We start from the raw sequence: 12,737 nt of genomic DNA on the forward strand, positions 1-12,737 counted from the left end.
CCAAAGATCAATCCAGCAGCCACTTAATTCCTGGCAGCTATTCAGGAAGATCTTTGGAAGAAATGTTCCGTCTGGTGTCAGCATTCTTCATGGTAGGACTTTGAAGATGAGCTAATAAATTTACAGCTTCAACAGTGAAATTTGCACCAATCCTGGGGACAATAAATGGAAATTCCTTCCCTGCCTGCAGTCCCTGTTTGCCCAGGAATATGTTTAACTCTGTTCCCTCTCTCTTATCTCCATTAAGTCCGATGACTTACATTATTTGTGATGGTGCTTTCTCCTGATTAGGCTGCAGACTGGCTAATCCAGCGCAGGATATATCTAAATCACCGGGGAAAGAGACAGAATTACTCAGTGAGCAGACAGCTAATGGATCCACGAATCAGATAAGGAAAAACTCACTATGACGTTGCCCACCCACCATCAGACTGTGCTGAAACTCGCACCAACGCTGCTCCGAGATAATACTCAGCCAATGCTCCCCAGCGTTGGTCTTGATAAGAAATGAACTCTGACCTCTGACCCTTGTTCCGAGAGGCTTTACCCCACCCAGGGACAACGGCGCCTTTCCCCCGCCAGCTCTGTAGCTGGGTCGGCCGGCGTCTTTTTACCTCGCTCACTGAGAGATTCGACAGCTGTTTGAGTTCAGCAGGTGGTTTGTTATTAGAGATTAGGTGGGTAGCTTTCTCATCCCCTCCGCCAGACGGTGGCGGGGTCAAAGTCCCACTGCAGAGACAAAGCTCCATTCTGACTCTCTCAGCGCCCTACTGAGGGAGTGCTGCCCTGACCCAGGCACTGACGCTAGGGTGAGATTTTAAATTGAGGCCCGTCCACCCTCTCACGTTGAAGAAAAGCAGGCAGTGCTCCCGGGAGTCATGGTCGATACTTATCCCTCCATCAAAACCCCAAAACTGAAAAACACCCTTGAGCAAAAAGTACATTCTGGCTTTGGGGGCCCAGAGTGAAGTGTTGGGCAGTGTAGACTTGCAAAGCTAACATATGTAACCAACACTGATGAAGGTTCAACACTATTTTATTAACTACTTATGAAATAATAGACATACGAGAACTGTGGGTCTAAACTATGCTAGTTTAACTAGAGACCTGTGCCTGTCCGAACCAGTTGAATCTCTCAGCACGTGGTGAGAGTCTGTGCTGTACTTGATGAGCTCTTGTGCTTCTGAGAGGCAGCATCCAGAATGAGCGGGAAAAGTGATGCCCTCTGCCTTTATAGTGCGTGTGTTCTAACTGGTGATTGGCTGCGATGTTTGTGCATCTTGATTGGTCCTAGTGTATGTCCATCAGTGTGTGTCTGCACCATGATATACTGATGTATATTATGACACGGAGGATGTAAATGGTGATATGTAAATGCAATTAATTTGTTCCTTTTTTTCCCTGTCACATCATCCAGTCTGACACTGTTCCTCGACCATTCCTTCACCCCTCTCCCTCACTGCCAGGGCACCCTCTGAGCTTGGTTTCTGACCATATATCTGCTCCGTTAAACTTTAGGTTTGAAAATTCCAATACTCCCCTGCCTTGCACACTATGTAAATCAGGTCATCCAAAATTCTCTGTTAAGTTTTGTTCCCCCATCGTGAGCAGCAGAGTAGCACAGTGGTTAGCACAGTTGCGTAACAGCTCCAGTGTCCCAGGTTCGATTCCCCCCTGGGTCACTTTCTGTGCAGAGTTTGCACGTTCTCCCCGTGTCTGCGTGGGTTTCTTCCGGGTCCTCCGGGTGCTCCGGTTTCCTCCCACTATCCAAAGATGTGCAGGTTAGGTGGATTGGCCATGATAAATTGCCCTTAGTGTCCAAAAAAGGTTAAGTGGGGTTACTGGCTTACAGGGATAAGTTGGAGGCATGCGCTTGAATGGGGTGCTCTTTCCAGGGGCTGGTGCGGACTCAATGGGCCGAATGGCTTCCTTCTGCATTGTAAACTCTGTGATCCCACTGTTATCATAGAACATGTAGAACATTGAACATTGAGTGCAGAAAGAGGCCATTCGGCCCATCAAGTCTGCACCAACCCACTTAAGCCCTCACTTCCACCCTATCCCCGTAACCCAATAACCCCCTCCTAACCTTTTTGGTCACGAAGGGCAATTTAGCGTGGCCAATCCACCTAACCTGCACATGATTGGGTTGTGGGTTAGGGTTATCTCTGTAATCTCCGCCACTCCTAAAACCCTCCAATATATCTGCCCTCCCCCCATTCTGCCTGCTTCAACACCCTGCAATGGCAGCTGTGCCTTCAGCTGCCGAGGGGGTCAGTGGGGGTTGCTCAGGTCTGGAGTTCCCTCCATAAGCCTCTCTGTCTCTCTCCTCCTTTGGGATGCCCCTCAAAACCTACCTCGCTGACCAGTCGAGCCTCCGGTCACCTCCACTCATGTCTCCTCAAGCGGCTCGGTGTCAAGTTTTGTTGGAGTACATTTCTGTGACTGGGGATGTGTTTCCACATGAAAGGTGCTATATAAATGCAGGTTGCTGCCGTCAGGTTTTCAAAATGCTCAATCAGGAAAGGTGATTGTTCAGCAATGAACTAAATGGATTGAGAAGTTTTGCTTCCATGTCAGAGAAATTGTTTCCGGGACTCAAGTAGTTAAACAATTAGAGTTGGTGATGGGATTGGCTGTGGAAGGAAGAATTGGATGGACAGAATGGCCTTTCTCATTCTGTGCTTTGTGGTGTTTTCATCCATTGTTGTCAATTCCAAAAACCCTGCATTCGAGGTGAGATTTTACACAGGGCAGGAGTTTCGAGAGGGACGCACTGTTTTGGGTGAGTTGGACTCTGCGTTTCGAGGAGATTGACCAGCTCTGTGGACAGATTGGAGGATTGGCTCATTCCTGTGGTCAGCTGTGCAGCATCACCATCACTGACAATTACTGAACCGCTCTTTGGCTTGCGTACGGTCCAGGCTTGAGAGATTGGAGGCAGGGAAACAGACGATAACCACAGCCTTTCCGGAGGCCAATTAATTTATTTCTATTTTATTAAAAACAAGCAATAATCATCTTTATAGACCCTCATTGTTGCCAAGAGATATTCTGTTCTGGAGGAAATGTCCCAGCTCATCTCTAATAGTATTAATGATCCTAACATTGTCCAACTAAGATGTTGGACACAACCCAGTTTATTGCCTCATCTGAGAGATGGGACTGCTGACAGTGTGGCGTCCCCTCAGTACAGCATCGAGTGCCAGTCTTGATACCAGCCAGACTTAACGCATCAGTTTCTGACTCCGAGATAAAGGTGCTGTCAATGAGTCACAGCTCACAGCTGCAAAAGGATGGATATGCAGGGCATGTGGGACTAATTGGGTAGCTCTTTCAAAGGGCCAGCATAGGTGCAATGGGCCAAATGGTCTCCTTTCTTTTTTAAATTTAGAGTACCCAATTCATTTTTTCCAATTAAGGGGCAATTTAGCGCGGCCAATCCACCTACCCTGCACATCTTTGGGTTGTGGGGGCGAAACCCACGCAGACACGGGGAGAATGTGCAAACTCCACACGGACAGTGACCCAGAGCCGGGATCGAACCTGGGACCTCAGAGCCGTGGGGCAGCAGGACTAACCCACTGTGCCACCGTGCTGCCTTAAATGGTCTCCTTCAGAGCTTATCATTCTACGATAAGTTTATATTTGGGAAAAATATCAGATAAAGGTATGAGGAAAGTGTGTGTAGACTGGGCCGATATTGTCCAGAGTGTAGAGAATAAGAGGCGATGTCATTAAAACTTACAAAATTCTTACAGGGCTCTGGGAGGATGTTTCCCCTGGTTGTGCGGACTAGAATCAGGGGGCACGGTCTCAGAATAAGGGGGGGGGGGGCCATTTCGGACTGAGATGAGGAGGAATTTCTTCAGTCAGAGGGTGGTGAATCTCTGCCCCAGAGGCTGTGCACGCTCAGTCATTGACTATGTTCAAAACAGGAATGGATAGATTTCTACATATTAAAGATATAAAGGGGTATGGGGATGGTGCAGGAAAATGTTGTTCAGGAGGAAGATTAGCCACATTCTTGCTGAATGCTGGAGTAGTGTTGAGGGGCCGAATGGCCATACCTTTTTTTCCTGTTTCCCATGTACCGATGTTCGAAAGCTTAATTGAGAACTAAAAGTTCAAGATGTCGGGCACAAATTGAATCAGGCAAAAGGTTACCAGTCACTCCTCAATCCTCAATCAGGCACTGAACATGGACTGGCTGTGGTTTTTATCAGTGAGGCTCCTGCTAAGTTGCTTCTTGTAGATTATCTAGTGCACAGTGCCATCTGGTGAAGAACATCAGAACTGGTCAAGGGGCAAAGGGAAATTCTGAGGAATTGTTTTTAGTTGAAGGTGGGAGTTCTCCTTGTCCGGGGTCTGGGGGAGTTCAGGCCACCAGCAACTTATGCTGTTTGTTAAAAATCAAAGACCTCAGGAAGAGTGGATGGAGTTTGAAGAAAGGCGTCAGCAGAGGTATTTTACAATGAATGCACCTGTGTGAGCGTTGCTAGCGCCGTATTCATTACCCATCCCCGGAGGCCCATAGAAGGTGGTGGTGAGTCAGTGTAGGGGGGGGGGGGGGGGGGGGAGAGCAGGGTAACAGAATGCTTTGCTGGGCCATCTTAGGGAGCAGTTAAGAGTTGTTCAGATCCACGTTGGGTTTGACTAACCAAGTGATCACCAACAACCACAACAAAACACAATCGAGGAGCAAGATTTCAAGTTGTTTTTTGTATTTTAAGGATCAAATCAAAGTCAATGTGAATCGACATTTCGTAGTAGTGGATACAACAAAATTGGATCTTGCTTTATTGCAAGGTTTCCTGCGAGTGATCCATGGCCAATGTTCCATTGCAATTGTGTAGACTGTAAGCTCACATGAGGCTAACGTCCAATGTATCCAAAGAACAGACAGAGGAGGAGAAATCTCGACTGTCAAAAACCCCAAAGACACAAAATGTGGAATTCTGCGATTACTATTCCCCAGGGAAATCCCCAGAAACGGCACTCGGCTTAACCCAATCCAATGGGAATAAGGACTGCAAACAAATGTCAAAGTCAGCACAGGAAGGAGATATCCCAAACAAACGGACAGTTTCACAAACTGACAAATATTCTGCAGGCTTTTCTTCGAGTGTAAATGCAAGCTGTTTTGCCGTAAGCAAGAAACCATTTCTGTATTATTTTGAAAGTTAAATTGTTTATAAATTACTTCTCTTTAAGTCCTTTTGCTAGCCGGACTCTTCGAGTGTAAATGACGATGAAGGAAATCTTCTCCTCAGTCTCCCAGTTCGATCAGGATCTCGGGTGAACAGTCAGGGTCCACCTCCTCTTTGTCTTTTTTGAAAGGAATTGTGGCATTAATTGTGACATTGAAGTCCCAGATGCTCCAGGTGCGACAGTTTTTCATCCACCTGAGTAAGGTGTCAGGACTGACATAGGAGGACCTCTATATACAAACAGAGCATGCCTCTCCTAATCTCTGTGACACGGATTGAACTCAAATTCCTGCCGTGTACATTCACTCACACGTTGAATACATTTTGTAGCAAAGTAACAACATGGATTTACATCACAGTCAGCCCCATTGGTGCCAGATGGAGTTACATACAGGCCCTGACCCAGTAACAGACATTTATGAAACAGTTGGGTCTTTAACAACAATCTTTCCTGGTCACTTTCACAGACTAGTTCTACATCTCCAGGTTTGAAAGTTGAGATTTGAACTTGCGCACTCCATCTTTCATTTGATGGGCTGAATGGTCTCCTCCTGTGCCAGCATCACCATATGCCTATGACCCACTATCAGAATCTTTACTCAACCACATCCTGTTGCTGCGATTATAAGCTGTACTGCAAAGAGAGATTCCTACCTCGAATCCTGACAATTAAACTCTTCAGTTTCTCAATCCTCATGCAGTGTTCAAGCAATAACCATTAAGAGCATTTTGAACATCGAACAAAGTTGGATTTGTGATGAGATCTACCATGCGGAATTAGTGAAGTCTTGCGGCACTAAAACTCAGTAGAAATTGGAGTTAAACTTCTCGGATGCAAACAAGAATCTTTATTGCCTCTATTTGATTACAATTGAGCGAAACTTAAATCTATTCTCAATAAAGTCCGGCTAGCAAAAGGACTTAAAGAGAAGTAATTTATAAACAATTTAACTTTCAAAATAATACAGAAATGGTTTCTTGCTTACGGCAAAACAGCTTGCATTTACTTCAAGAGTTAAGAACAAAGAACAAAGAACAAAGAAAATTACAGCACAGGAACAGGCCCTTCGGTCCTCCAAGCCTGCGCCGATCCAGATCCTTTATCTAAACCTGTCGCCTATTTTCCAAGGATCTACTTCCCTCTGTTGCCGCCCGTTCATATATCTGTCCAGATGCAACTTAAATTATGCTATCGTGCCCGCCTCTACCACCTCAGCTAGCAAAGCGTTCCAGGCACCCACCACCCTCTGCATAAAAAACTTTCCACACACATCTCCCTTAAACTTCCCCCTCTCACCTTGAAATCATGACCCTTTGTAATTGACACCCCCACTCTTGGAAAAAGCTTGTTGCTATCCACCCTGTCCATACCGCTCATAATTTTGTAGACCTCAATCACGTCCTCCCTCAACCTCCATCTTTCCAACGAAAACAATCCTAATCTACTCAACCTTTCTTCATAGATAGCACCCTCCATACCAGGCAACATCCTGGTGAACCTCCTCTGCACACTCTCTAAAGCATCCACATCCTTCTGGTAATGTGGCGACCAGAACTGCACGCAGTATTCCAAATGTGGCCGAACCAAAGTCCTATACAACTGTAACATGACATTGGATTGGATTTGTTTATTGTCACGTGTACCGAGGTACAGTGAAAAGTATTTTTCTGCGAGCAGCTCAACAGATCATTCAGTACATGGAAGAAAGGGAATTGAACAGAATTCAAGAAAATACATGAGAATACATAATAGGGCAACACAAGATATACAATGTAACTACATAAGCATTGGCACCGGTTGAAGCATACAGGGTGTAGTGTTAATGAGGTCAGTCCATAAGAGGGTCATTTAGGAGTCTGGTGACAGTGGGGAAGACATGCCGACTCTTGTACTCAATACCCCGTCCGATGAAGGCAAGCATGCTGTATGCCTTCTTGACCACTCTATCGACCTGCGTTGCTACCTTCAGGGTACAATGGACCTGAACTCCCAGATCTCTCTGTACATCAATTTTCCCCAGGACTCTTCCATTGACCATATAGTCCGCTCTTGAATTAGATCTTCCAAAATGCATCAGGTCGCATTTGCCTGGATTGAACTCCATCTGCCATTTCTCTGCCCAACTCTCCAATCTATCTATATTTTGTTGTATTCTCTGACAGTCCTCCTCGCTATCTGCAACACCACCAATCTTAGTGTCATCTGCAAACTTGCTAATCAGACCACCTATACCTTCCTCCAGGTCATTTATGTAGATCACAAACAACAGTGGTCCGAGCACGGATCCCTGTGGAACACCACTAGCCACCCTTCTCCATTTTGAAACACTCCCTTCCACCACTACTCTATGTCTCCTGTTGCCCAGCCAGTTCTTTATCCATCTAGCTAGTACACCCTGAACCCCATACGACTTCACTTTTTCCATCAACCTGCCATGGGAAACTTTACTTAGTTAGAGTGGAAAAGTGAAAATATGCAAATAAGGATAGCGAGTAATAAGACCAAAGTATAGGGTGATGCTGGATAAAGATGGTCATACGGACCATCATGTTTAAGGAGAATCTTGTCAGACTTTAGGCATCTAACTACACCTCTATGTCGTCCTAATTGGCTTGGGTTAGAATCAAATACATTTAATTCGATGGTTAACTGTCAATCCTTAATGTGCAACATAAGTTCTGAATGTTTCATGTTTGAATATTTGTGTATGTTATGGAATGTGATTCTGTGCTTTTATCAAGACTGATTTCTAGGTATTGGCTTGTGATTGGTGGAGGTGTGAGTGGTCCAGATGAAGCGCGGGTTCCGGGTCCCGGGTTGGGACCGCGGGTTTGAGGGGGAGGCAGAGGGAGAGGCTTCAGCTTTCGGCTCCAGGAGTAATGTTTCTGCGGGGACAGAGCAGGTGGCTGAAGCTCGGCATCGTTCGCGGCTACACCTCACCTCCAGGGACTCCCAGGACGGCCGGGGCCGCTTCTGGGTTCCGCTTGCAGTCGGCGGGGATTGCTGGGAGTCGTGAGCAAACGCCGGTGGCTGTGAAACCAGATGGGAGTCCAGAGGCAGCTTGTGGGAGAAATCATCCAACGCTTTGAGAAGAGGGGATTCCAGCTTGTTGGGCTGAAACTTGTGTAGCCCTCTCAGGACGTTCTTTCGGAGCATGATCACGATCTGCAGGAGAAACCTTTCTACTCTGCACTGATTTAGTACATGAACTCCAGACCCATCGTTATGGTTTGGGAAGGTTGTGATGTAGTGAATGTGTCCCGCATGATGGTGCATGATACCAATCCTGCAGCGGCTCGCCCAGGAACCGTGAGAGGAGACTTGTGTGTTCACATGAACAGAAAAGCCATCCACGCCAGTGACTCGGTTGAAGTGGCCAAGAAAGAGATTAGCCTATGGTTCCATGGCAGTGAGCTGGTAGAATGGGAAAGTTGTACTCGCAAGAACAACTACAATGTTTAAATAACATAGTTGAATCACCGACAACAATATCTACCTCCTGTGATAATGTGTCTGACTGTGTGTATTTCACATTTTGAAGCTCGAGACTTATCACCATTACTGAGTTCTCTTGAATTCTTTAATGGTGCTCCATCTGAGCTCACGCTAGGTGCTGGTAAATTGCAATAAAATTCCTGTAAAATATTTTAAAAAAAATATTGGTTTCTACCGGTTTTCTGCTGACTTTGCTTTATCCACATTCTGGACAACGGTGCCTTCATGTTGCTATGGTGCTTACTTGGCCTTGACCTGATTACTGTATGGCTCATTTATTAATGTCAAATTGTCTTTGAAAATATGTTCATCAGAACAATAGCTTTTTCATCTTGCTTAGTGAAAATGTTGTTTTTATCTCCGACTGGTTTCTGCATGTGTCGGGTTTTTTGTCCCTCTTGAAGCTCTGTGTTTTATCATTTTTTTTAAAACTTAGAGTACTCAATTATTTTTTCCAATTAAAGGGCAATTTAGCGTGGCCAATCCACCTACCCGGCACATCTTTCGGGTTGTGGGGGCGAAACCCACCAGACACGGGGAAAATGTATCTGTGATTTATCCTGACATGAGACTATCAGCGCTGAAATCCTTATTTTATAAGAACATAAGAACATAAGAACTAGGAGCAGGAGTCGGCCATCTGGCCCCTCGAGCCTGCTCCGTCATTCAATTAGATCATGGCTGATCTTTTGTGGACTCAGCTCCACTTTCCGGCCCGAACACCATAACCCTTAATCCCTTTATTCTTCAAAAAACTATCTATCTTTACCTTAAAAACATTTAATGAAGGAGCCTCAACTGCTTCACTGGACAAGGAATTCCATAGATTCACAACCCTTTGGGTGAAGAAGTTCCTCCTAAACTCAGTCCTAAATCTACTTCCCCTTATTTTGAGGCTATGTCCCCTAGTTCTGCTTTCACCCGTAAATTTTAAAATGGGTATTAAAACTGGGCCTTAATATTTCCATTAAAATAGCCTTTTTACCCATTAGATCTATCAGGAAATAGTTGATTACTATCAATTTGGATTCCCGAAATCCAGTTGTAAACCTTTTTGCCACTCTGGTTGATGAACAATAGTGTCTGCAGAAAAGTGGATAATCCATTCATTAGCAACATCCCAGATACTTAGCGATGAAAACCTTAAAAGTCTATCTTAGCTGATCCATCAGGAAATGGATAAGCAGCTTAGTGTGCAGTTGTGACGTGACATAAATAGAGGCGATCGACCACAAAACACTGCTGCGTCCTCCAGTCTAAAGAAAGCAGGCCAATTTCATCTCAAAGCTGACGGTTAATGACCAACATTTATTTTTTTTTTATATAATTTTTATTGGAATTTTTTACAGAAAATATAAAACATAACGACAAACAATGAAATGCAACAAAATAACCCATAATAACTGTGACACCCCCAGACCGTATCGGCGCATGTATCACATCCCCCCACCCCCCCAACCCTAATGAACAACAAAAGAACTTAAAAAATATTAAAATTAAATAAACAAACATAGTCATTGTCGGCCCCCCCCTTTTCCCTCCCCTTTTCCCTCCCCGGGTTGCTGCTGCTAATGACCAACATTTATATCATTATTCTGTGCCCTCGTTCTCTCACCCCAATGCTTTGAAGTCATTGATTAACAATTTCTCTCTCAGGTTAACATAGGTGATTTGATAATAACGTGACAGCATTTTCCCACAATGAAATGGATCAAGGGCTCATTCATCCGACACCAGTCGGAGGATTAAATTGGCATCGCTGACAGAAGGTTTCAGTAAAGCAACAGCTGCCTCCACCAACCCCACATCAACAGGCTAGAGTGTGGGATATAGGCAAACCGAGATCCATCAAAGCAGCATCTGCGGAGAGAGTCAGAACTGGGAAACGTTTGAGATGTGGGTGGCTGTTAGCCAGTGCCGAGGTGGCACGAGGAATGATCAATGCGATAGGGTGGAAGGCAAAAGAAGATGTCATTGGATAAGTAAAGAAATGAAAGCTGGGTCTGGAAATAATTTAATAATCGCTTATTGTCACAATTAGGCTTCAATGAAGTTACTGTGAAAAGCCCTCAGAAATGGCAACAATCGGAACGTGAACAGCAACAGCGGTTTGAAACAACGGGAGCGGCGGTTATGATCTGACTTTGTTGAACTCAGTGTGGAACTCCGAAGACAGTGAATTGCCTAATGAAGAGTTGAAGAGTTATTCCTCGAGTTTCATTCTGAGGTTCATTATGAATATTAACTCCGTTTCTCTCTCTCTCTCTCTCTCTCTGCAGGTTCTGCCTCACCTGCTGAGTAACTCCATCCTTCTCTGTTTGTATTTCACATGTTTTTGTACCCGTCCATCTCGTTCACTTTCTCCCATCCTGACAGTCACATGTTAATGGAGTTATTGACCAATCGCAATGATCAAACCCGATCAGTAGCCAGAATTTTAGATTCCCCCCACCCCCTCAATCCACCCGGTGGGTTCTGAGGCGTGGGGTCGGTGGGTGGGGGTGAGTATGAAATTGCACGGCAGGACACCCTCCAGGTTCCCACCTGTCCCAACCTGGTTGTGATTTCAAGCTGGGCCAGGCAGATCCTTGGAGGGGAAGTCTGGTCTCTCCTCAAATAGGACCCTTAAATGGTCACTTGTCACTAGATTGAAATTGATGTCAGGAAAGTTGAAAAGCGCGCGGTCAGTCTGCACAGTCAGCCGCGACATGCTGTCAAAGTTTTTTTGTCGTGCACTCATCAGAACAAGAATACCCTGACATTGCTATTCTTGTGAGTGTCCTGATAAGTGCAAAATGAAAAGCTTCGACAAAATGTCTTATTTCAGCAAAATTCAAGATCGGATTTAGTTATTTTCCTGCACACTTTGGAATCCAAACTTAGTTCAGTTTTGCAATGAGGAACTTAAATGTACAGGAGACCTTAAATACCCTCTCACTGTATCAGAGCAAAACTCAGACCAAACTGCAAATGTTCCGGACTTCTCTCTACAGTATTGACTCTGTCTAATATTGTAAAAACCTTGATTAAATCATCCGCTCAATCTTGCAAACTCAAGGGAACACATGTCAAGTTGATGAAACCTCTCCATGAAACCTCTCCTTTAATCTCTGCTCAGGATCCTGTAGAATCTGTGCTGCACCCACCCAATGGCTAATATAGCCTTCCTGGGCTGTTGTGCCAGTAACAGATGTTGTTACTCCTGATCCGGTTAATGCACTGGCAGGAACTCCAACATCAAAAAGAAGATTTGCATTTCTACAGCAACTTTCTGCTTTATAGAATCTCTACAGTGCACCTGGATTTGTACATTCTCCCTGTGTCTGCGTGGGTCTCGCCCCCACAACCCAAAGATGTGCAGGATAGGTGGATTGGCCAGGCTAAATTGCCCCTTAATTGGAAAAAAATAATGGGGTACTGTAAATTTATACTTAAAACAAGTACTGGATGAACACTTGGCAATGGGTCAAGTGCTGGCAAATGGGATTAGGTAGGCAGGTCAGGTGGTTTTCACTGTCGGTGCAGACTCAATGGGCCGAATGGCCTCTTCTGCTCTGTGTAATTCTGTGACATCCCAAATCACGTTACAGCCAATTAAGTAATTTTGAAGTGGGGTCACTGTTGGGAGAGGGTTGTTTACAGAACGGTATCGCTTAAATAAGTCTTCCAAACCTTCATAGATAAGTCGTTATTCACAAGTAGAACTATTCACACATGGTAGTAAATTGTCTCCATGCTTCTGTCAGGCCCTGTTCAACATCACACCTGGGACTGGGCCATGTACCTTTTCACATCATCTCGTGGGTGATGGTGAGCCCCACGTTAACCCTGCATGTGTCTCCATTACAGACACTGTTGTAATGTACGAAACATGGCAGGTAATTCACACACAGCAAGATCCCACAAACAGCAATGTTATAATTGACCAAATCAATAAGCAGGGTAGCATGGTGGTTAGCATAACTGCTTCACAGCTCCAGGATCCCAGGTTCGATTCCCGGCTGGGTCACTGTCTGTGTGGAGTCTGCACG

At 45.1% G+C, this 12,737-nt stretch overlaps 1 pseudogene; it reads left to right on the top strand.

Annotated features, from left to right (window-relative positions):
• The first annotated feature begins 8,090 nt into the window (after positions 1 to 8,090).
• On the top strand, positions 8,091 to 8,717 carry LOC119972164 (annotated as a pseudogene).
• The last annotated feature ends 4,020 nt before the right edge of the window (positions 8,718 to 12,737 follow it).

This window comes from Scyliorhinus canicula, chromosome 10, assembly GCF_902713615.1.
Source record: "Scyliorhinus canicula chromosome 10, sScyCan1.1, whole genome shotgun sequence".
Classification (NCBI taxonomy): domain Eukaryota; kingdom Metazoa; phylum Chordata; class Chondrichthyes; order Carcharhiniformes; family Scyliorhinidae; genus Scyliorhinus; species Scyliorhinus canicula.